We start from the raw sequence: 22,237 nt of genomic DNA on the forward strand, positions 1-22,237 counted from the left end.
GGAGCTCAAACAAAAAAATTTGATAAGCCATTTCACTTTGTGAAGGTGGATGACCAGCGAAGCTTTTTGGCGCATGACACAGAGGTGGCCCAGAATTTTGAACAAAGGTACGAACATTTATTGTCCTGATCTGTGGTCATCGTGACGATATCGGTACGCACACACATTTGCCTATCACGTCTGTTATTAAATGTGTCCGTCACGTAAGACACCGAATGGCTCATACGTCCCGCAAACGCGGCCTCCCCATTACGACGATGGTTGTTATCGAGCCATAGACTGTCACAGGCGTTGCAGCTAGCGCTGAAATGACAATCAAGGAAGTCTTTCTGGAACCTCGCGTTCGCACTTTTGAACTCATCCACGTTGACCCTTTGACGCCGAAGGAGCTTCGCGCCATTCTCTGACTCACGGTATGTTCGTCGGTTATCGCTAGTCGCTTACGCGCCGTCTCGCGGGCACACTCGTCCGCCGCAGCATTAGCGTCCGCACGCCGTCGACGATCACACTCGCGTCGCTCCTCCCTCCGTCGCTCTTCATACTGTTACGTCTCAGCACCATCAGCGCTGTTAATGGAACGTTTGCCACGTGTCAAACCACCGCACCCCCTAACCAGACGTCAGCGCGGCGTGGACAACGACTAAAGGCGCTCACCCCACTATTACCTGGAAACCGGATAAAAGAATGAATGGGAGAGAACCACCACAACGAATGGATAGGCGCAGTTAATTAGAAGAGCCAACTCATCACCCATGTCTCGGCATTTATCTAGCCGTCAAGACAGCGTGTAAACCGGCTCTTGCAGGGTTCCACGAAAAGACCTCAGCCCGCCCTTCACCTTGCGACTGAGGGAAGAACTGATTGGGCCGCAATGAACGAACCAAGTGTCGCCGGATGATGTCTTTCTTCCACAAATTCCATACCAGTTTCTTCGAGGTGGAGTTAATGGGGGTTATGGATAGCATGGGTGTGGTATCGCAACGGAGTCGATGATGATGATTTGCTGCTGGACAGTCTTCAGATTCCCTAGTCGACTCGCCTAGGGAAGACGACGGGATTAAAAGCAGATACTTTTCGAGAGTGAGGACAGAGGGTCCTGATGTAAACTGAGACGTTTAACTTGCTCCTGCATGGAGTCTGCTTGCGCACTGGAGCCGTGTAACTAAGCTAAATAAACCCTTTTTCCTTCATTTTCTACAATTTGACGTCGTAGTCGATAGGCTTGGTGGATTACGTGCCCTGAACGCCACCCAAGCCGCAACAATACGCTCGCCGTATTTCTGCAGTCCTGACAACGCGCGGCCTACCCGTTGCACAGGCGGAAACAAAATGAGATCAGTTACGTGGTTCACCTATAGAGCCGTGACGCCATCCGTACTCGAAAGAGCCATTGGTGATGATGATAGTGTTTTGCACAACGGAGCCAGTGCAGAAGAAAACGACGACTAAAGCGCGAGCAGTGGCATTCGCGCGGTTGCGCCGAGGCACGCCAACGAAGAAGACGACCACACTCGAGTCATTGCTGATGGTGATAATTCTGTTCGCAGACGCCACGAAACCGAGATCTGAGCCATATGCACCTTCATTGTAAAATGCAGCCAGCTATAATAGCGTTTATTTGCGACAGGTAAATAGAGAGGTGGAAAGTGGCCAGATGAATACTTTCCTGAAAAAGAACACGGCGATTGGCGTTCTTTTCGCGTGTCAGGGAATCATCGTCATCAGTATCGAGCTCTGAACTGACAGTGCGTGAAAGGGAAGCACCACGATTACAGGTGTCATCGCGTACGTGCGCGAAGCTATTCAGGTGAGCGGGACAGTTAATTAAACATATTGCCCAATCGACATGGCCTCAAGGCGGTCACCAAAAGAAAAGCAGCTAGATAGTTCAAGCCAGAGCTGCGGGTCTCTCATGCTGTATTATTTACTGTTACTTCTATCACAGCTTTAAATGAATATAGTACGTTCAAACGCTATGATGCAGTGAAGTCCATGCGTCAGCTGTGTTCCAACGGCTCATAATATGCGTGTTTCATTGAGCTCAAGCATCGGTCTAAATAAGAGTGAATCATTTTTTGCTAGGCTTAGTAGACATGCAGTGAAATTGATTTGTCTAGGCTGCTTGTAACCTTTACGCATGTGCGCTTGCTGAATTATCCAGTTAAACAATATGCGACGGCCGCACCATGAATCCCCCATGCTCTAGATGGTTGTTCTCCTAATATAAACGCGGAAGGCGAAGCCGTTGCAGATCCACAATAAAAGTTACAAGACTTTTGAACAACCATGAACATGAACAGCAATGTAGAGATAAAAATGATGCCGGAAGTCGTGAGTCTGGGCACTTTATGTCGCTTATTTGAAATCTGAATAGACAGGATTCGTCCGCTGCAGAATCCGTAACTATTAATATGTTCCACAAGCAGTTATTCGCGCGCTGTGATTACAGAACAATGTATGTATAGCTGCTTCCCAACCCTCATCCTCCCTACGCAGGTTGATAACATGAACGAGACTAGTATGGGGATTCAAGAGAAGAGGATTAGCAACAGTTCATCTACGAACAGCACCAAAAATAACGAAGACCCTGCTCAGAATGTTTCCACATTTATTGCCACATCGGGCAAGTTAATCCAAAGAGACGATGGTTTCCTTCCTCTACTCACACCTGCTTCACCTCAGGATGAACATGCAGTCTGGCCAAAAACGAATATGACCTTCGAAGATAGCCCCGAAAGTGGCACTTCGCTGCACGGAGTTTCCTTCGAAGGTGGCCCACCCGAGAACCTGCAAGAAATCTCGGGTGGCGTTCAAGCTGGACGCGTCTCAAAGCATGGCACAGCTGTGGGCGGCTTCTGCAGCGACAGAGACGATACGCGCATAGGAGCACGTACCATGATCCGCTCTGCATCTGATGGGCTAGCTTATTCTTCAGCTGATGCTTCACACAACACTGCGTTCATTGATACTCACTACAACGCCAGGGACTGCGTCTTAGATGTGGAGCTCGAGCAAGGATCGAAAAGAATCTGTCGAAATGCGAGCCCGGAGCCAGAAGCTACTTACAAAAAGCCAGAGGAAACCAGTACTCGGTATTCAGAGAACTGTGAACCAGTAATTTATTTGTGTCCACCTTCTGCAGCTTGCCATGTGGCCGCAGTGCGCTCGAAAGCGTACGATAAGAGTCTATCGGTAAAGGAAATTCTTGGGCCTCATGGATGTCAAGACGAGCCACAGCATCATACTGACAAAGAGCATAGTGAGAACGCGACTAGCAGCAATGAAGCAGAAAACGTGGTCCATCGTTGTGAACCTCAAGAACATTATTTGTGCACTCTGCAACCTGTATCTGAGTCTCTTCTTTGTACTAACAAAGAGCTTCGCCACAAAGCCCAAAGCGTTGCTGTCGAGGACCTGAGGCCTTCAAAACACAGGTCGCATCGACGCTGCCATAAACATAAGCACAAACGGTCATCCTGCTCGTCGTCAAACGACTCCAAACGTCATCGGACGGACACCAAAATATTTGATAAAAAAGTAAGAAAAGCGCAAAAAACGAAAGATGGAGCCATTTTAAAACCTCACGACAGCTTAAGCTCCAATATTGGCTGTGTTACGACCGATTCATCAAATAGTCCCGAGTCCAGGGATAGCCGTGCGAATCATAACGAATGTTTTGGTGAAAAACTACCACAGGCCTCGGTGATTCATCTTGGACACGAGCGCGATACCGACACTGGAGTTGAATCTCTTCCTACTCTAAACGACATCCTTCACCACGAGGAAGCCTGGAGTGCTGGTGTCAAGAACCCGAAGCCTTCAAAACTAGCGTCGCGTCGACACCTTCATAAGCGTAAGTGCAAGGGGCTATGCCGCTCCTCATCGAAACACTCCAAATGTCCTCAGACAGACACCGAGATAGCTGATAAAAAAGTGGAGAAGGCGCAAAAAAATCAAGATGGAGCCACTTTTAAACCCCATGGGAGCCTAAGCCCCTATATTGGCCATGTCGCGACCGATTCATCAAATATTCCTGAGCTGACAGGTAGCTGTGCAAATTATAATCACTGTGTTGGTGAACCACTATCGCAGGCCTCTGTGAATTGCCTTGTACACGAGCGTAAAACCGACACTGAAGTCGAGTGTCTTCCTACTGAAAACGACAACCTTCACCATGAGGAAGCCCAAAGTGTTGATGTCGATTGCCTGAGGCCTTCAAAACTTGGGTCATGTCGACACTGCCACCAGCATAAGCGCAAGCGATCATCCCACTCACGATCGTCCCACAATGAGACGTTTAGCAAGAAAGCAAGGAAAGCGGAAAAAAGGAGAGACAATGCAGGAACATTGAGCAGATGCGCTCTCTCCAGCGATGGCATTGCGGTTGTTTCTAAGTCGCCATGCAATTCCGAAGCTACACTCGGTGACGGCAACGTAGTGGGCTTTGAAGATGGCCAAGAAGAGCTCCTCCAAACAACTCCATTTTCAGCGTCAAAACTCCACGGATGTGAGAAGGTTGGCACCGACCACAGGCAGCGGACATCCATTCAAGGGCCGACATTAGACGAACGTGCCACATCTGATTCTAATGATAAACGTTTACGTTGGCACAAGGGCGTGAATGCACCAAGGTGCTACCGAACGGCAACGGATTCATGGAAAGACCGGGATTCAGCGGCGAGCAGCAGCACCACGACTGGGGACAACGACTTCCTATTTAAGAGGCCGTTCACACCGCCGAAGCGTCCAAAGAAGCTGCTCCCTCAGTACGCTATTGATGACCCAGAAGAAATCAAGGACAATGAAAGCCCGGAGTGGGAAACCGTTCGTCGACTTACTACTGACGAAGAACGATACAAAGGCGTGCGGAAAGTTTGGCGCAACAGCGGAGTTCCGAATCCGCAAGTAGATCTGTCCGCATTTATTTATGGTCGGAAACAGCCGGGCCTGAAGCCTTCAAACCTCGGGTCGGATCGACAGAGCCACGAACGCGCAGGTTCATCTAGTTCCTCATCGAAAGACTCCAAACGTCTTCGGATGGCCATCGAGATCTATGACAAAAAAATAAGAAAAGAGGTGAAAAATAAAAATAAAGCTCTTTCAGAAGCCCATGAAAACCTAAGCCGTGGCATGCTCCAGCTCTACGATGCGAAGAGGGAGGCAGCGAAGTATCAGCCTCTGAGATTACAGAACTTTCAGGAGAAGAAATGCCGGAGGACCCAGACGGTGCCGCGCGATTGGCAGTACTGGCAGATGCAAGAGCAGATTATCCACCACGACTTCCGCGCGAAAGAGGAGGAGATCATGAACGCGTTCAGTACCAAGTTAGTAAAGCTACGCGCCGCCAAGGAGGAAGTGGGTCGCGTCAACAGTTTCTACGCTGGCCTGCTCGACTCTGACCCGCGGTTGCTGTCACGCGCCCAGGTGAAGGAACACAGGAGGTTGGAGAAAACGCTCAAGCGTATGGCGAAATTGTACGGTGAAAGATGAGCGACTAATAAATGCTGCCTATAGTTTATTTGTTAGTGACGTCGTTCCTTGGAACATTGCGACACATATGCTTAACACGCGAAACAACACTTATTGTACGAGGGGAAAAATTGCGACCATGAACAACCAGCATCTCTAGAGGCCACGAGTTGAAAACAAATACGGAAACCTCAGAAACACCATCTATAGCGAATATTTATTCTCGCAGAATGTTAAGTGAAAATATTGTACGTGAGATATATGTTCCTAGATCCACGTCACGCCTGAAGCGGTTATATCTCTTTGTGGTCGACATTTCATTCGAAACGCAAGGCGAAGTGCAATCTATAAGAGCCCAAGGAAGTCTAAATTTTTTTGCAAAAAAACTAATAAATTAAATTATGGGGTTTTACGCGCCAAAACCACGATCTCATTATAAGGCACGCCGTAGGGGGGGAGTCCGGATTAATTTAGTCCACCTTGTGTTGTTTAGCGTACATACAAATCTAAGTGCACAAACGTTTTGAATTTCGCTCCCATCGAAATGCATCCTCCGTGGCCGGGATTCGATCCCGCTACTGCGTGCTTAACAGCCCAACACCATAGCCACCAAGCAACCGCGGCGGGTGAAAGAGAGCAAGAAGATTTGTGTAGACATTGCTTAAGAAATCGGAAGTGCAAGTAATTCGAAGAATATTCTACGTCCTCTGCTCTCGTTTTCTTTCTTTCTTTCTTTCTTTTTGCAAAAATAGCTCGTTTCTAAAATATACTACCGTATTTTCTGAATTGCAGGTAGGGGGGCAGAATGCAAGAAAACAGCCTTTACTGCAGGCCCACCGGCTAACCTCGTCCCCACCGTGCTCTCCCTCCATTGCCGAGACTGCCGCGCTCGTTTAGCGCACCTACATTCGACGCACCATTGCCGCGTCTCTCTTCGAGCGTAGATTTACGCCCCGCATCAGCTTCTTTATTTCTTCCCTGTTGTACTCATCTTTATACAAGATCATTTTAGTCCCTCATCCATACTCTGTGCAGCGCTTTTGAAGTGGATTCGCATGAGACACAGTTACGGCGCTGCGCATCTCCACTTTCTTCCTCAAAGCAATCGCTCTCTCACCATGCGGCAGAACGACTGGTATATAAGACACAGCGACAAAGCGAAACTTTTTTGCGTGCGCTCCCAGAGTTGCATACGAAGATCCATGGATTCGCGTTCTGTGCGAGCACAGACTCGAGCCCACCCGCATCGGTGCACAGACACGCCAACGGCCGCGCGATGGTCGGCAACCTGTCCCAGCGCTGCGTTGCGAGGAAAGGCCAGGTGCATAACATCTGTCATACTTTATCTAACGCAGCCGAGCAAGCTGGGGCCTTCCATAAATTAAGAAAGATTCCAACAGAAGCTACGACCTCCATCACGTCTTTCTCTCCAATGCGCACTCAAACAGTTACGTGAGAGGAGTTGCGTATTCCTGCGAGCATTTTAGTTGGTGGTGTGCGCGAAGGCTGTCTCGCAGACATAACAGCGTGCCAGTGCCTCTAGTCACATGATGCCTCTTTCTGTACAGGGTGTTTAAAATTAAACTTTATGGTTTGCTTAAAATTAGGCACTGGGAGGTACGCGAATAAGTTATGTGGCCAGGGAGACACAATGTGATGTGATAATTATCGCTGTCAGCAGCCTAATTAACTAAAACTGAATAATTAACTTTTTGTTGACAGCAGTAAGTGGGTATGTTTGTATTGAAAAGTTAGAGGCAGCCGTGTTTCTACACAGCATCAGTTGCAAGAATTCGTCTAACGTGTCTGTTCTCCGAGATAACTGACTCCAAATTTTAATTGTCGTTCGCATGATTACGCATGCAAGAGAGTGAGGATCGGCGCAAAGCTCCTCCCTTGTGTGGCGCGGCTGTTGCGTGCAGCGTTTAGTCTGGGAACGGGGCAGAGGCGTAGGCAAAGATGATAACTGTCCCCCTTTTCCTCTCGGCTGGCGAAATAAAAAAAAAAATTGAAGAACCCGGAACCGCTGTCGTAACACGCGACCGCGCAGCCTGTAACGATGGCGGCAGCTGCGATGTCGAGATAATGGCGCGAGCGGAGAAGCCGGAGAGCTGTGCGCACGCGTAATGAATGACTAGACGAGCGGGCATGGTTCTTGCCTGGGCTACGCAAATAAAGAGACTGCTGATTTCCAAGTATTGTGTGTTTCATTGAAATCAAGAGCAACAACTGCATGGCACACCGCGCTGTCATATCTTGATTTCGCCAGCCGAGAGGGGAAGGGTATACAGTTATCATCTTTGCCTATGCCTCCGCCCCGTTGCCAGACTAAAAGCCGCACGCAACAGCCACGCCACATAAGGGATGAGCTTTTCGCCGATGCTCACTCTCTTGAATTCGTAATCATGCGAACGACAATTAAAATTTGGAGTCAGATATCTCGGAGCACAGACACGCTAGAAGAATTATTCCAGCTGATGCTGTGTAGAAACATGACTGCCTCTAACCTTTCAATACAAACATACCCATTTACTGCAGTCAACAAAAAGTTAATTATTCAATTTTAGTTAAGTGCGCTGCTGACAGCGATAATTACCATCTCACTTTGTATCCCCTTGGCCATGTAACTTATTTGCACAGGTGGTCTTCGCGTACCTCCCAGTGCCTAATTTAAAGAAAACCATAAAGTTTCATTTTGAACACCCTGTATACACTCAAGCACGATAGAGCAAGGCCGGCCTCACCACCACGTTTTTTTGGCTTATCGGGGACCATGCCGTCCGCTGGGAATATCGATAACTTCTAGTAGCACTCCAAATGAGACTGCGCTACTGCGGTAAGGGTATGTACTACAAATGTATGGACCTCATTCTTCGCGCCAGTGTCTTCGTAGCGCCCGAAACGCGAGTAGACGCCACTTGATCCATCCGAAGACTGTATTGATTGTATTTATTGTATGAGTAACGAAGAATGATGAAACATAGACACACAACGTTCGTTACAATGCAGCCTTGCTTCAATGCGCACAGCATGTAGCCGCATGATTAATTTGGATATGTGGAAGCACAGACAGCTAAGTCACCTTTTGTTTCGAATATTTATGACTGGGGATGTTCGTTAGCTAGTGTTGGTGTTACTGGTATCACTGTTTAACATTGCATTGTTTACAAACTGCATAATCACATTGTTCTTGAGTCACTCTAACTATTGCCATATCTAAAAGAAGAACAAAACGAAGCGCCAGCGACTGCAAAAGTTTTCGGCGCACGGAATTGGCAAACGAAACTTCGCCGCAGCAGCGGCAGCAGAAGTGAAATGTGCAACATTGTTTCTTAGTGGTTTTTTAGTGGCCATGGTGTTGGGCTGCTAAGCCCGAGGCCGCGGGTTCGAATCCCGGCCACTGCGGCCGCATTTCGATGGGGGCTAAATGCGAAAGCACCCGTGTACTTTGATTTAGGTGTACGTTAAAGAACCCCGGGTGGTCCAAATTTCCAGAGTCTCCCACGACAGCGTGCTTCATAATCAGATCGTGCTTTTGGCGCGTAAAACCCCATAATTTAATTTAATTTTTGAAATGTGCAATACCGCCACACAGCACCCCTTAATTCTAGGCTGAGCGGCGAAACTTGGGTGCTTAAAAGTTTTTGTGTTGGGTTGTTTAGCTCCAGGATTGGATTAAGAAACAAGTGGAGGGGCCAAGAAAGCCACAGGGAGCCCCAATCGTTTGGATCCAGAAACTGGACTCCTAGAAACAAGGTTTGCTTACCTCCCTTTCTTTAAATGCGTAAGCACTTCTATGCGTGTCCAACGAAGAAACCTGTCTGTCTGTCTGTCTGTCTGTCTGTCTGTCTGTCTGTCTGTCTGTCTGTCTGTCTGTCTGTCTGTCTGTCTGTAAGTAATTAAGTAAGTAAGTAATTAAGTACGTAAGTAAGTAAGTAAGTAATTAGGTAAGTAAGTAAGTAAGTAAGTAATTAGGTAAGTAAGTAAATAAGTAATTAAGTAAGTAAGTAATTAAGTAATTACGTAATTAGCTAATTAGGTGAGTGCGTAATTAAGTAAGTAAATAAGGAAATGAGTAACTAAGCACGTAAGTAATTAAGTGATTAAGTAAGTTAGTAATCAATTAATTAAACAATTAGCTAAGTAATTAAGTAAGTAAGTAAGCAACTATGTAATTAAGTAAGTAAGTAATTAAGTAATTAAGTACATACGTAAATAATTAAGTAAGTAAGTAAGTAATTAGTAATGAAGTAATTAAGTAATTAAGTGGTTAAGTAAGTAAGTAAGCAAGTAATTAGATAATTAGCTAAGTCTGTAATTAAGTAAGTAAGTAAGCAACTAAGTAATCAAGTAAGTAAGTAATTAAGTGCATAAGTATGTGATTAAGTAAGTAAGTAAGTAATGAGATAATTAAGTAAGTAATTAAGTAAGTAATTAAGTAAGTAGATGAATAATTAAGTAAGTAATTAAGTAAATAAGTAATTAGGTGAGTAAGTAACTGAGTAATTGCGTAATTAAGTAAGTAAGCAATTGATGAATTATGTAGGTAAGTAATTAGGTAATTAGGTAATTAAACAAGTAGTTAAGCAAGTAAGCAATTAAGTAATTAAGTAAGTAAGTAATTAACTACGTAAGTAATTAAGTAAGTAATTAAGTAAGTACGTAATTAAGTAAGCAATTAAGTAAGTAAGCACGTAAGTAATTAAGCAATTAAGTATGTAACTAAGTAATTAAGTAATTAGATGAGTAAGTAATTAAGTAATTGGGTAAGTAAGTAATTAAGTAAGCAATTAGGTAATTAGGTAATTAAGTAAGTATGTAATTAAGCAATTAAGCAGTAAGTAGTTAAGTAATTAAATAAGTGCGTAATTAAGTAAGTAGTTAAGTAATGCAGGAAATAAGTAAGTAAGTAAGTAATTAAGTAAGTAAGTAAGTAATTAAGTAAGTAATTAAGTAAGTAAAAGTAAGTAAGTAAGTAAAAGTAAGTAAAAGTAAGTAAGGCCCGTATTCACAAACGGAACTTACCCTTAACTTATGACTTAAGTAGCCGATCAATGCTAAACGCCCTTCAGAGACAAAGCTTGTACTTAATGTAAACTTTAATCGACACTTGAGTGCCGGAAAGTAAAGTACGGTCATTGGCAACCTTAAGTGCGATTTTCGCTACTGTCGCCTAGCAAGCAAGATGGCCGCCTGCTACGGCAGCCTCGACGACTTTGCCGATTTCGCGGGACGTGTGCGCAATATTACGGAAAATGAGGCATACCGATACGTGTCGCCATTACGGCCACAGCTTAAAGATGGACACAATCCCATGGAAGTATACAACGACGCGGAATTCTCGTGGCGGTACCGCTTTTCCAAGCAAGCGGTGTTACGGCTGTTATAAATGCTACCACTGGACCCCAAAGACAACGAACGCGGTCACCCCGTGCCGCCGCTGGTCCAGCTTCTAATCGTGCTGAGTTTCTACGGCGCCGGAACATTTCAGGTTGTCACCGGGAACCTCGTCAATGTTTCGCAGGCAACTGTGTCTCGAATCATTGCACGAATGTCAAGAATGATTGCCGAGACTTTGTTCCCTCAGCTCGTCAAGTTGCCAAATGCTAATGATTTGGCATCAGTAATGGAGGAGTTCTACGCCATCGCACGGTTTCCTGGTGTGAGCGGGTGCATTGACTGCACTCATGTACCCATCAGAAGTCCCGGAGGAGATGACGTGGGGATTTTTCGCTGTCGAAAGGCTGCGATGGCGCGAAACGAACTCAAGGAGCACGGCGCGTTCTTCCTCGGAAAAGTTTGTTTTCCTTTCTTGCATCGTCCGCGCGGGTTGAAAACACGGAACGCACATACACACTCTGCGCAAGAACACCGCAAGATTTCAGCAGCAAAAAAAAAAGTCTGGACGGTGACACGCAGAACCGCAGTGGCTGCGAGAGCCAACGTGAACTTGTGGCCAGACGAGTTTGAGTAAAGCGCTAAAACCAAACCGTTCTTTGCATTTTACTCAGAAGAATGCGCGAGCAAGCACTGCAACAGTTATATCCACAATACTCTGCTGCAAAAATTATTTTTTTGTGATTGAACCTGTCGCACACGTCAAATATTTACGTATCCTCGACACCAGACGACATACTTGACTCGAAAAGTGTTACTTTCGAAAGTGATACTTAAGTGTCGTTTTTGAAGTACTCGCCTAAAACTTTCCTAACACTTGTACTTTTCCCTCACTTATTGACGCCCTACTTAAGTTCTGTTTCTGAATACGGGCCTATGTAAGTAAAAGTAAGTAAAAGTAAGTAAGTAAGTAAAAGTAAGAAAAACTAAGTAAGTAAGTAAAGTAAGTAAAAGTAAGTAAGTAAAAGTAAGTAAAAGTAAGTAAGTAAGTAAAAGTAAGTAAAGGTAAGTAAGTAAGAGTAAGTAAAGGTAAGTAAAAGTAAGTAAGTAAGTAAAAGTAAGTAAGTAAGTAAAGGTAAGTGAAAGTAAGTAAGTAAGTAAAAGTAAGTAAAAGTAAGTAAGTAAGTAAAAGTAAGTAAGAGTAAGTAAAAGTAAGTAAATAAGTAAAAGTAAGTAAAAGTAAGTAAGTAAGTAAAAGTAAGTAAAAGTAAGTAAGTAAGTAAAAGTAAGTAAGTAAAAGTAAGTAAAAGTAAGTAAGTAAGTAAAAGTAAGTAAAAGTAAGTAAGTAAGTAAAAGTAAGTAAAAGGAAGTAAGTAAGTAAAAGTAAGTAAAAGTAAGTAAGTAAATAAACGTAAGTAAAAGTAAGTAAGTAAGTAAGTAAACGTAAGTAAAAGTAAGTAAGTAAGTAAACTTAAGTAAAAGTAAGTAAGTAAGTAAAGGTAAGTAAAAGTAAGTAAGTAAGTAAAAGTAAGTAAAAGTAAGTAAGTAAGTAAAAGTAAGTAAAAGTAAGTAAGTAAAAGTAAGTAAGTAAGTAAAAGTAAGTAAAGGTAAGTAAGTAAAAGTAAGTAAAAGTAAGTAAAAGTAAGTAAAAGTAAGTAAGTAAGTAAGTAAGTAAGTAAGTAAACGTAAGTAAAAGTAAGTAAGGCCCGTATTCAGAAACAGAACTTAAGTAGGGCGTCAATAAGTGCGGGAAAAGTACAAGTGTTAGGAAAGTTTTAGGCGAGTTCTTCAGGAACGACACTTTAGTATCACTTTAGAAAGTAACACTTTTCGAGTCAAGTATGTCGTCTGGTGTCGAGGATACGTAAATATTTGACGTGTGCGACAGGTTCAATCACAAAAAAATAATTTTTGCAGCAGAGTATTGTGGATATAACTGTTGCAGTGCTTGCTCGCGCATTCTTCTGAGTAAAATGCAAAGAACGGTTTGGTTTTAGCGCTTTACTCAAACTCGTCTGGCCACAAGTTCACGTTGGCTCTTGCAGTCACTGCTGTTCTGCGTGTCGCCGTCCCGACTTTTTTTTTTTTTTTTTTGCTGCTGAAAACTTGCGGTGTTCTTGCGCAGAGAGTGTGTGCGCGTTGCGTGTTTTCAACCCGCGCGGACGATGGAAAAAAGGAAAATAGGTTTTTCCGAGGAAGAACGCGCCTAGCTCTTTGAGTTCGTTTCGCGCCATCGCAGCCTTTCGACAGTGAAAAACCTCCGCGTCATCTCCTCCGGGACTACTGATAGGTACATGAGTGCGGTCAATGCACCCGCTCACATCAGGAAACCATGCGATGGCGTAGAACTCCTCCATTACTGATGTCAAATCATTACCATTCCACAACTTCACGAGCTGCGGGAACAAAGCCTCGGCAATCATTCTTGACATTCGTGCAATGATTCGAGACACAGTTGCTTGCGAAACATTAACGAGGTTCCCGGTGACAACCTCAAATGTTCCGGCGCCGTAGAATCGCAGCACGATTAGAAGCTGGAGCAGCGGCGGTACGAGGTGACCGCGCTCATTGTCTTTGGGGACCAGTGGCAGCATTTCCAAAAGCCGTAGCACCGCTTGCTTGGAAAAGTGATACCGCCACGAGAATCCCGCGTCGTTGTATGCTTCCATGGGATTCTGCCGATCCTTAAGCCGTTGCCGTAATGGCGACACGTATCGGTATGCCTCATCCTTCGTAATATTGCGCACACGTTCGTCGAAATCAGCAAAATCGTCGAGGCTGCCGTAGTAGGCGGCCTTCTTGCCCGCTGGCGAGAGTAGCGAAAGTCACACTTAAGGTTGCCAATGACCGTACTTTACTTTCCGGCACTCAAGTGTCGATTTAAGTTTACTTTAAGTACAAGATTTGTCTATCAAAGGCGTTAAGCATCGACCGGCTACTTAAGTCATAAGTTAAGGGTAAGTTCCGTTTGTGAATACGGGCCTAAGTAAAAGTAAGTAAAAGTAAGTAAGTAAAAGTAAGTAAAAGTAAGTAAGTAAAAGTAAGTAAAAGTAAGTAAGTAAAAGTAAGTAAAAGTAAGTAAGTAAAAGTAAGTAAGTAAAAGTAAGTAAAAGTAAGGCCCGTATTCAGAAACAGAACTTAAGTAGGGCGTCAATAAGTGCGGGAAAAGTACAAGTGTTAGGAAAGTTTTAGGCGAGTACTTCAAAAACGACACTTAAGTATCACTTTCGAAAGCAACACTTTTGGAGTCAGGTATGTCGTCTGGTATCGAGGATACGTATATAATTTACGTGTACGATAGGTTCAATCGCAAAAAAAATAATTTTTGCAGCAGAGTATTGTGGATATAACTGTTGCAGTGCTTGCTCGCGAATTCTTCTGAGTAAAATGCAAAGAACGCTTTGGTTTTAGCGTTTTACTCAAACTCGTCTCGCCACAAGTTCACGTTGGTTCCCGCAGCCATAGAGTTTCCTACAAAATTTGTAGGAATCTCTATGCTCGCAGCCACTGTGTTCTGTATGTCGCCGTTCCGACTTTTTTTGGTTTTGCTGCTGATAACTTGCGGTGTTCTTGCGCCGAGAGGGTGTGCGCGTTGCGTGTTTTCAACCCGCGCGAACGATGGAAATAAGGAAAACAAGCTTTTCCGAAGAAGAACGCGCCGTGCTCCTTGAGTTCGTTTCGCGCCATCGCAGCCTTTCGACAGCGAAAAACCTCCGCGTCATCTCCTCCGGGACTTCTGATGGGTACATGAGTGCAGTCGATGCACCCGCTCAAACCAGGAAACCGTGCGATAGTGTAGAACTCCTCCATTACGTATACCAAATCATCAGCATTTGGCAACTTCACGAGCGGCGGGAACAAAGCCTCGGCAATCATTCTTGACATTCGTGCAATGATTCGAGACACAGTTGCTTGCGAAACATTAACGAGGTTCCCGGAGACAACCTGAAATGTTCCGGCGCCGTAGAATCGCAGCAAGATTAGAAGCTGGAGCAGCGGTGGCACGGGGTGACCGCGTTCGTTGTCTTTGGGGACCGGTGGCGGCATTTCCAACAGCCGTAGCACCGCTTGCTTGGAAAAGTGGTACCGCCACGAGAATTCCGCGTCGTTGTTTACTTCCATGGGATTCTGTCGATCCTTAAGCCATGGCCGTAATGGCGACACGTATCGGTATGCCCACGACCGGCTTTATTACTTCGTAATTAAGCCGGTCGTGGGTATGCCTCATCCTCCGTAATATTGCGCACACGTCCGGCGAAATCGGCAAATTCATCGAGGCTGCCGTAGCAGGCGGCCTTGTTGCTTGCTAGGCGAGAGTAGTGAAAGTCGCACTTAAGGTTGCCAGTGACCGTACTTTACTTTCCGGCACTCAAGTGTCGATTAAAGTTTGCTTTAAGTACAAGATTTGTCTATGAAAGGCGAGAAGAATCGACCGGCTACTTAAGTCATAAGTTAAGGGTAAGTTCCGTTTGTGAATACGGGCCTAAGTAAGTAAAAGTAAGTAAAAGTAAGTAAAAGTAAGTAAGTAAAAGGAAGTAAAAGTAAGTAGGTAAGTAAAGTAAGTAAGTAAGTAAGACGAATCGCTATAAAAAATTAATGCATAAAACAATATAAATTTGAAAGGAAAAACGTTGGCCGTGATGAGTGTAGAACCCTACGACTCCACGTCCAGAAGCCGAGTGTCTTACCCATTGGGCTAAACACCCACTTTGTTTTCTTTATTGCATGTAATTATGACTAGGGTCATTGTTACATTACATTTGGTCACAGATGAAAACCAAATGCACGTATCCTATGCAATCCAACGAAAGTTCAAGCATTGGGCAAACAAACACAAGCGTCCAGAAGCGAAACCTACTCAGGAGAGAGATAGAGTGAGAGAGAACATTTTTTTTGTCAAATAAAGGGAAACCGCAGGATCCTTCGACGAGTTCTGGGCGTAGGTGGAGTCCCCAGTTCAGGACCCCATGAGCCACGGCCGCCCGGCGCGCTCCCACGACCCCATCGAGTTGGTCGCGGTAGTTGATGCTAGACAGCGAGGCTTCCTACTGTGGCGTGGTGGGGTGTGGGATTCCAGGGTTGGCGCTCGTGAGCTGGCACGCCCAAGTTGCGTGGTAGAGCATGGCCGAAGCATTCTAACCTGTGCACTGTAGCGGGTATTGTGTGGGATACATGGCCGTGATATAGCGTGCGGTGCGGAAAGGTGTTCGTCGCTGCCTCTACGAAACTGCTTCGGCGCGTTGAGAAATTCGTTTATTGGGGGATATTTCCTGCGCTGCAGTCTGTATTGTTCTAGTATGGCGTGAAATCATTTGGAGATCGGTTGCGCACTTTCCTCGCCCCGGTTGTCTCCCTGTGAGGCTGGGTGAGGGTGCGCTCTAGCCGAGGCGTGATCCCTCAGGTTCCCAGCGAGAGAGTCGTGGCCGGAAGTCTATACCGTTATGGCCGTTTCAAGAAGGGTAGAGGTCTTTAATACGGAGATCGCCATTCGCGACATTCTACCAGCACCGTATAGTTACGATATGCTTCGTGTGAGTCCATGATTATTGTGACGTGTGTTTTTCGGGGATCCGTGACCATGGTTATCATTATGGTCATCTCTTCACCTCTTGTGGCGTAAATATGATGTACGGTTGCCGCAGCGACCTCACACAGGGCGTAGTCCACGACGCTGACGGCGTGGGTCTCTGCCCTTGTACCTGGGCGTTCGTGTACCGCGTGTCGTGAGAGTTGGCGTACTTTTGTAATGCTTACGCCCGAGAGTGTCGGTGGACTCTGTTGTGTTCAGGATGCATATTTCTGGGTAACGGCGCGACGTAGAGGTGCTCATGAATGCTCGCGGGTATGCGTTCCTTCAACGCCCTCTCTTTGAGTGGCTCGGGGGTGGCCTAGGTGTCTTAGTATAACTCTTCCCGGCTCCGCGAGGGCTAACCGTTCCCTCCGGCTCACCAGGTTCGCCTCTATGAGTTCGCTTACTGTGTTGTGCTTGCCGAGCTCCTCCATGCGTTTGGTTTAAGTCCCTGGTCGAAGCCCGAACTCCTTTTTATAGGCAAGAGTGTAACTTTCGCATATCACTGCTTATAAAAGTAAGGTAAGGGGTGCTGAAGGTGAGTCTGCTGGTGATCAACGCTTGTATCATTTTCACTACGTCGGCTTCTTCCTGTCGGTGTTGTCTATTTGAGATACGATGGATGATATGCATAATTTTTGTTGCGGGTTTTTCGAGATGTCGTAGAGCGGCCGCCCTCTCCCGTCGCTCTGCAGCTGAAGGCCCGATATGCGGATTTGCTTCACGTTTGGTACGGGTTTTCCCACAAGCAGTACTTCTACTTCCTTCGGTGCTCCTGTTTCTTTTCTCTTGATTTCCGCTAAAGATGAAGAGTGATTGCCGCCGATTTTTTAGGGGCGCACCGGAGTCCAGACTCTTTAACGTAGCCGTTGATGACGTCTGCGGCTACTTGAAGAGCGTTTTGTTGCTCCCCCAGGGACCCTCTGCTGACCCACACCGTGATGTCATATGCGTATATATATCGCATGCCGAATCTCGGCTATGGCACTGAGGTGATCTTGGAGCTTGAGCATTGCAATGTTGAAGAGAACTGGGGGTAGGACCGAACCTTGCGGCGTGCCTCTTAAGGGTACGTTACTTCTCGAAGGGCAGACCTTGTCGAGTGAGGTGACTCGGTATGTCTGTCGATCATGCGGTTCCTCCGTAATGAATAGAGTCCTAATTACATAAACAAATGATATTGTGTATTACTGATGGCCTTTTTGAGAGGAAGGAACCGGATACCGTAAGATGTGAGAGAAAGTTCCTCTTTGATAGTTCTTTGTAAAAGGTCCGAAAATAATATGCGTCACGACAAAGAATAAAGCAGTTTTCTATTGTCTCAGGTTGGTTGCAAAGTCCACAATTTTCACTCCAGCGTACATATAATCATTTTTTCACGAAGTCACCAGCCGTGGTTGCTCAGTGGCTATGGTGTTGGGCTGCTGAGCACGAGGTCGCGGGATGGGATCCCGGCCACGGCGCCCCCACTTTGATGGGGGCGAAATGCGAAAGCACCCATGTACTTGGATTTAGGTGCACGTTAAAGAACCCCAGGTGGTCGAAATTTCCGGAGTCCTCCATTGCGGCGTGCCTCATAATCAGAAAGTGGTTTTGGCACGTAAAAACCTATAATTGAAAAAAAAAAATTCATGAAGCCATGTTTTAACTGACAGGGTGGAAGTGTGCAGCTTACCGGAAAATGCTTTCGCTACTGGCGTTATACATATTCTACGGACACGGCAAAGAACATCTTTACCAAATAGAGACATGTACGGCTTTCGATATATATATATATATATATATATATATATATATATATATATATATATATATATATATATATATATATATATATATATATATATATATATATATATATATGTATATATACGGTCAAGGAAAAGGTTATGTACAAGTGCTATATTTAGCGATGTTCAATCAACGCTAAACAAATATTGTAGAGTAAATTTATTATTTATTTATTTTCAATACTGCCAGTCTCTTTTTCGAGACCATAGCAGGTGGGCATATTGTTACAATGTAAGCGTTGATACAACATTATTCATAGAACATGTGAATACAAAGCACAATAAACTAGATACGCTACATGTAGCTACACAGTACAGTCTGGAAAAATACAAAATGCAAAAAAAAGAAAGACATCTTTTCATGCATATAATTAGTGAAGTCAGCTATAACAACAAAACAGATGTTATAAATACAATAAATTGTCATTCAATACAATCTCGTGAAATATAAATGCAACACAACCATTTACAACCTAACAGTGCATAACTTAATACAATCTAACATAACATAACATAAGAGATAGATCTAAACAATGTAAAAAACAAATTTGCATAAGACTAAAATATTTCTAGCAGTCATTCCTTATTCTTTTCTACCATGTTACTAAACATTGAAGGCGAGTCTATATCAGCTATTGCTGAGTCGAGGTGGTTCCACTCCCTAACAGCAGTAGGGAAAAAAGAGTATCTAAATGTGTCCGTATTACAAGGGTACGCAACTAACATTTTATTATGCTTATGGCGTGAAATACGGGACGTAGAGAAAGTGATGTATTTTGAAGAATTTATGTTAAAGCGGTTGTGCAACAGGTTGTGTATGAATTTTAGCCGAGCTTGCTGTGCTCTGTTTACCAGTGTATCCATTCCGGATGAAGCCAGGAGTTCTGTGGGCGAGTCAGTGGTTTTGTACTTGTTGTGAATAAACCGTATTGCTTTCTTTTGAACTTTTTCCACTTCGGCTATGTTTGTCTTTGTGTGAGGAAACCAAACCGTGTTCGCGTATTCTAGTACTGGCCGCACAAAGGTTTAATAGCATAGCAGTTTGATATGACTGGGAGAAGATTTCAGGGACCTTTTAAGGAAGAAAAGCTTACGGGTGGCTGCTGAAGTGATGTTGGCAATGTGCTCATTCCCCTTCAAGTCTGATGTTAGAGTCAGTCCTAGATACTTGTGTTGCTGAACTTTAGTTCTGGCTTTTTCTGGCTTTTTCTGGCTTTTTCTGGCTTTTTTTTTCTGGCTAATCTGGCTTTTAAAAAGGAAATAATAATTACAAGTTTTTTTAGGAAGCCCCATAACGGTAATTCTTGAGCAAACACCCATGCTTGCAGAAAGTGAATTTGTCTGAACCACGGTGGTAGAATACCACCGTGGTCTGAACTATATGAATGTGTCGTACCGGTGGTAGAAAACAAATGTCAAAGGAGAACAGTTTCTGAAGACTTTGTTGAAAGAGCTGGTTATGGTGTAGTATGAGCCATCTCTAGGACCACTTGTATAGCTGGCTTGGAACATTGTTGACATCAAGAAAATTTAACACCAAGCACGCCACATCCCCGATGGGTTTCGGTGGTCGCGGGATGTGCCTTCCGTTGGGGCGTTCCTTTACCGACCGAAATGCCACCGATCTCCGAGGGCTCATGCGAGACGTGGGTTTATGGCTATGATATTGAAACGAACGTGCAGCCGTCGCAGTGGATGGGCGTCTCCTTATTCAAAAAAGCACGCTTGAGTAGATCAAAGATCAAGGTTGCGTTGGCTGCGTTTTTTGACTGCAAAGGCATTGTTCATCAGGAATTTGTACCACATGGTCAGATGGTAAACATGGAAGTCTACTAAGGAATTCTAGCGCGCTTGAAAGATGCTGTGTGCAGTAAGAAGCCGGAATTTCGGGAATGTCAAACTTGGATGTAGGATCATGACAATGCGCCGGATCACGTGTAGCTCCTTGTCCGCAGCTATCTAGCAAAACATCATCCTCCCGTTCTGCCCATCCACTATATTCCCCGGACCTAGCTTCACCAGACTTTTTCCTGTTTCCATTACTTAAAACCACGTTGAAATAACGTCGTTTCCAAAGCATAGAAGAGATTCCTTGACATTGCGACAAGTGACCTGCGCGCGATCCCAGAAAGCGCGTTCCAGGAGGCTTTCCAAAAATGGAAGAAATGGTGGGAACAGCGTATTGCCAGCAGAGGGGACTACTTTGAGGGAGACACTGCTTAAAATTTTGTGCAATAAGCAATAAACATGTTATAGCAAAAGTTCGCTTTCTTTTTGAAGACACCTCGTATGATAAGGAGGGATGAGGGGATATATGAGACTCATCATGGTTGATAATGGTTCGACGCGTATGGATAATGTGCTAAAAAGCGGTGAGGGCTTATAATTGCCGAATCAAGTCTGATAAGGTTGATAAGAACTGATAAGCGTAGGATCAAGCCCGATAAGGTTGATTGGGACCAATAAGGGTCAGATTATGTCTGATAAGGTTGATAAGGATTGGATCGATTTCGATGAGGTTGATAACGACCGATAAGGCTTGACAAGAGTAGGATTGAGCCCGATAAGGTTGATAACTACCTATAAGGGTTCATAATTGTGTATACTGTTCAGATCAGGTTTGATAATAGTGATAATGACACAGGGCTGCGTGGAGATCAGCAAGCGGCACAATTCTCATGCACACTGCAACTCCATTGGAGTTGTCTAAGTGTGATTTTTTTTGTCTAGAGCTGGCTTAACCTCTCACTTTTTCAGTATAATACACAAGTGTCGTCTCGTTAACCCGTCGATTAATTATGTACATCGTTAAGATAGTCATGCAAACATCAGCTATTGCCCTTTGCTCAACTCTCGAAAGTATTTAATATTTCTTCATAAAATTGCGTATATTCGTGTTGCTGGGATGGGTTTAATCTGAGAAGACCCATGACGGACGCAGGCTTCGATATATGTATCGCCTAAGTTCCGGAACGGGAACCCACCCTGTTGCACTGCGGAAGCATTGGTTAAGAAGCATGTGAAAGTCAATGGCGGCGATGATTCGAGCAACACATGCATTGCAGCATCAACATACGTCTCGCAGAGGGCACACGTTGTCACTGTGATTTCCTTGGATACTTGTACACATCTCCGGGTGTAGGCATCTATGGAGGAGGGCGTAACGCTTCCTCAAGCGTTAAGTTGGTTCTAGTCTGCGATGACGCGCCGACTTCGAAAGACGGTGACTAAACGGACTAGACGTTTGTACCGCCCTGACCATATATACTATATGACTCAAGTGCCAGTGGCTCAGATTATTGTACTACTTAAACTTCATTCTTTATTTCCCTTTCCAATTTTTGGTCGGGGCATCGTTTACAAACTCCGCCACATTTAAAGGGCCCCTCAACACCTACCTACCTATCTAGCTCGTGAAAGCTGCTGGTGAAGCGTGGCGAGAGGTGACGAGGCGCATTGCGCTTCATGGCGCCGCTACCGAAATGTCGCTGTAGGCGGCCGCCTGTTTCGCCTAGAGTACGCAACGGCCCTGCCAGTCGGAAATACTAGAAACATACTGCAGAGGAAGGAGAAGTGGCGGCAGGATGAAAAGAAATGGTCAGTTGTTTTAGTTCGTAATTAAAAGGCGAATGTTAATTATGGATGAATCAGAACTACGAAGGTAAAAGTTTAGACGGGGAAGTCTACAACGGAAGCTTCATAACGTCAGTAGTAAGCGACACTTAAAGGAAGGAAATTGAAAAGTACAGTGCCATAACTGTCGCTCGCTGTGAGGGCGCCTCAACAGCACCTCGCATTACCGTAGAAGGCATTTGCCCGTGTTCATAGGGAAAATCAAGTGTCGAAAATCATCAGAGGGAATTAGGGATGATTTTTTACAATTAAGAAGTGAAAGGCGTTTAATTTTGGATCCTGTTGTAAAATAAAAGTAAGGAAAAGCATTTAAAACCAGTAGTAGCCGATGGCTATGCCTATTGTGGGGAAGTACCAAGAGACGCCTGGACGACGACGACGAAGTGGCGTGCAAAACATGGAAGCACGTGCTCCGCGGCGCCTACATCGTCGAAAAGGA

General features: G+C 44.8%; 1 long non-coding RNA gene across 1 annotated transcript; it reads left to right on the plus strand.

Moving 5' to 3' along the window:
• Window positions 1-1,626: 1,626 nt before the first annotated feature.
• Window positions 1,627-5,518, plus strand: LOC135902976 (uncharacterized). The gene is made up of 2 exons (XR_010564673.1): window positions 1,627-1,807; window positions 2,497-5,518. It is a non-coding gene; the product is annotated as an uncharacterized lncRNA (long non-coding RNA).
• The last annotated feature ends 16,719 nt before the right edge of the window (window positions 5,519-22,237 follow it).

Source organism: Dermacentor albipictus, chromosome 1, assembly GCF_038994185.2.
Source record: "Dermacentor albipictus isolate Rhodes 1998 colony chromosome 1, USDA_Dalb.pri_finalv2, whole genome shotgun sequence".
Lineage (NCBI taxonomy): Eukaryota > Metazoa > Arthropoda > Arachnida > Ixodida > Ixodidae > Dermacentor > Dermacentor albipictus.